At 41.2% G+C, this 3,787-nt stretch overlaps 1 pseudogene; it reads right to left on the bottom strand.

Moving 5' to 3' along the window:
• Nucleotides 1-303: 303 nt before the first annotated feature.
• LOC136391694 (cytoskeleton-associated protein 2 pseudogene) lies at nucleotides 304-3,250 on the bottom strand (annotated as a pseudogene).
• Nucleotides 3,251-3,787: the final 537 nt, after the last annotated feature.

Here is a 3,787-nt window from a genome sequence, read left to right as displayed (position 1 = left end):
TAATCTTTTACAATGACCAGTTACCAAAACTAGAATTAACATTTATTAACTATATTCAAGGAACGTAATTAACTAGTTGACAAAATTTACCTACCTACAAAAGAAAATCTAGTCTTTTGAGATAGACAATGTATGATTAGTTCTGACACACAGAAGGCAACACCTGCTATAACGTGAATGTTAGCAAAAGTGCTCACTGCTGCGAATACTTAGATACTTGGTCAAATCCTGATGTAAGAGACATATGAAGCCACAACAAACAAAACCCCAGGAATAATAAAAGCTTCATTCCTTATCATAGCTTTATTTCTCTCCTGCTGTTTCAGTCTCCAAATGTATCCAGCACAGTGCTGTATTAGGGCGACATATAAAAGCATCGATTTCATCTCCCAGCTCTGTTAACTGTTCCAATGAAGACATACAAGGATAATGGACTCTTAACATATCGGGCAATTTAGAAGTCTTGTCTTGAAGATGTTGAGAATATCTAACTGGTGTTAGAAACTTTAGCTCTTTTTTTTTTTTTTTTTCATTTTTCTGAAGCTGGAAACAGGGAGAGACAGTCAGACAGACTCCCGCATGCGCCCGACCAGGATCCACCCGGCACGCCCACCATGGGGCGACGCTCTGCCCACCAGGGGGCGATGCTCTGCCCATCCTGGGCGTCGCCATGTTGCGACCAGAGCCACTCTAGCGCCTGGGGCAGAGGCCACAGAGCCATCCCCAGCGCCCGGGCCATCTTTGCTCCAATGGAGCCTTGGCTGCGGGAGGGGAAGAGAGAGACAGAGAGGAAAGCGCGGCGGAGGGGTGGAGAAGCAAATGGGCGCTTCTCCTGTGTGCCCTGGCCAGGAATCAAACCCAGGTCCTCCGCACGCTAGGCCGACTCTCTACCGCTGAGCCAACCGGCCAGGGCCAAAACTTTAGCTCTTTAAATATAGAATTTGTTTCAACAAACTGCATTTTCTTTTTTTTTTTTTTTCTTTTCATTTTTCTGAAGCTGGAAATAGGGAGAGACAGTCTGACAGACTCCCGCATGCGCCCGACAGGGATCCACCCGGCACGCCCACCAGGGGCGACGCTCTGCCCACCAGGGGGCGATGCTCTGCCCATCCTGGGCGTCGCCATGTTGCGACCAGAGCCACTCTAGTGCCTGAGGCAGAGGCCACAGAGCCATCCCCAGCGCCCGGGCCATCTTTGCTCCAATGGAGCCTTGGCTGCGGGAGGGGAAGAGAGAGACAGAGAGGAAAGCGTGGCGGAGGGGTGGAAAAGCAAATGGGCGCTTCTCCTGTGTGCCCTGGCCGGGAATCGAACTCGGGTCCTCCGCACGCTAGGCCGACCAAACTGCATTTTCTTTTTCACACGTTGCAAGTATGGTATAGTAGACACGTTATATTTAATTAAGCAACCTGCCCTAGTTTCTGTATTGGGAGTTTTGACATCATTGGCTGTATCTTTTGTTTTGTCAAATCGGTCTTTTTGACAATCTTGAAATACCACCTTTTTATGATGTTTATTTTCCATATAGATTTTCCTGACTCTAGATTAACACCAGTATCTTCAATGTTGATTTCTTGGATTTATTCCTTCGTTGTACAAGCCTTCTCATAATTTTCTCCAAATTTAACTTTTTCTTGACTTTTCATCATTAGAATATTTGCAATTGCATGTCGCATTTCTTCAATAGGCTGAGCCCCTGCCAGAATGGCTTTCTTACAGATAGACATATTTTCAATTGAAGTTGTGAGTGGTTCAGCACGTGCAAGGCATATCCAATATTTAATAAGTCTTTTGGCATCTGGAATATTTTTAATCAGGTCAGTTAGTATGTCCAATATTTCTTATTTTTGGCAACTCTCAATCAGGTTTAGGCATTCAGAAAATGTCTTGTTTACTTTTTCAGTAAATGATCTTTGCTCATCTTCTTCTGCCATGGTAGTCCCAAAGGACCCAACTGGTTCTTCATTTTGTCTTTCAGGTTCGGGCTGGGTAACCTTTTCAGCATTCTTCTTTTGCTAGCTCTCCACTCACTCAGACAAGCTTTTCTCTCTTCTGTGGTTTCTTTGGGTTGCGCTGGCCTACTATCGATAGTTGCTTTTGCTATAGTATGTCTGCGCTGGTTAATGGTTTTTGACTTTTCTATCAGTTTGGTATTAGAAGATGAAGCAGGCCTGCCTATAATTTCAGAGGTGATGCTTCTTGGTATTGTCTTACTTCTTTTTACTTCCTCAGAACTGGCTTTGACACTAGGTAAAACTGCATTAAATTGCAGTAATTCTTTCTCATGAGAATCTTTCCGAATTTTTTTTTTAAATATTTTATTTATTGATTTTTTAGAGAGAGAGGAGTGAGAGAGAGAGACAGAGAGAGAGAGAAGGGGGAGGAGCAGGAAGCATCAGCTCCCATATGTGCCTTGACCAGGCAAGCCCAAGGTTTCGAACCGGCAACCTCAGTGTTCCAGGTCGACACTTTATCCCACTGCGCCACCACAGGTCAGGCCAGAATCTTTCCGAATTTTAACATTGGCAGAGGTCTTACTGACACTTTGTTTCAGGGAGTCCTGGGTAGTTAGTATGGGTATTATTGTGGTGACTCTAATAGGAGGATGCAAAAGTTGTTCGTTCTGAGATGCAGCCCTCCCAAATTTGGTGGTAGTCATCATGTTTGAGGCTCTATGATTTTTTGCTGTTACACTGCTGGTATTTGTAGGCTGAGGTTTCGTGGCTTTAGAGATAGTAGCTGAATGTTTCTTTGTTGCAAAACTCTCATCTTTTACCTGTACAGATTTTCTAAATGAATTAACCTTAGAATGAACAATTTGGCCACGATAAGATCCAAGCAAAATTTTTTTGAGCATGTTAGCATCTTGCTTTAGTTTTTCTGTAGTCACTTGTTTCTGTTTCTTTTTAATGTGAAATGCTTGGCTTAATGTCATATTTTGACCTTGGGGCTCATCTTTTATTGATAACAACTGCAGAGTTTGATTATTTTCCAAATTATAAGTATCCATTACTAAAGTTGAATTGGTTAACTCATTAGAAGGTTTTAAAGGAATACAATTTTTTTCCATTGTTACGTTATTTTTGTTCCTTGGAGGTCTACTGAAATTTTCTTTATCAGCCATTTTTGTCTTAGGTTTCAGAACTTTTGTCTCTTTTTGTACCTGACCCTCAGATGCCATCACTCTCTGGTCTCTACTCCCTTGAATATGAACTGGGGCCACTGCCTGGGGGAACTGCAGATTCTGGCGCATGGCTGGGGGGCTCATCACAGTGAGGAGTGAGGGAGTGCATATCCCACACGATCCCCTAGCGAGCGCTCAAACTTAATGCTGTTTTTTATGCTAGAGTTATGCTTACTTTAGTAATTAAAAATGATGTATAACTATTTTAAAATGTCATAGGGATTTGATGTTCTTAAGTCATTTAAAGAATTTACCAATTAGAAAAGCTTGAATGGCATATAATTGAATAACTTTCTAATAAATATATACAGATAAAGTTACTGAGCTGTTACTATGTTGCTATTGTTATTTTATATTTCAATCTATATACATAGTGAGAGACCTTAAAATGTTAATTATCTCATAGTTCATTGTTCATATATCCAATTTATAATTAAAAATAAGTAATGATAATTTATTTGATATCTAGAAAGTATTTCCTTCTCCAATAATTACACTTACCCTTTATTGAGTAGTATTTCAATATATTTATTTAATTGTGGTATCTACAAATACTTGGTCAAAGGAATGGCAAGAGGTTGGTCATGTGCTCAGAGAAAAAATAGC

This window comes from Saccopteryx leptura, chromosome 2 (genome assembly GCF_036850995.1).
Source record: "Saccopteryx leptura isolate mSacLep1 chromosome 2, mSacLep1_pri_phased_curated, whole genome shotgun sequence".
Classification (NCBI taxonomy): domain Eukaryota; kingdom Metazoa; phylum Chordata; class Mammalia; order Chiroptera; family Emballonuridae; genus Saccopteryx; species Saccopteryx leptura.
This window is presented reverse-complemented; position numbering and strand designations above follow the sequence as displayed.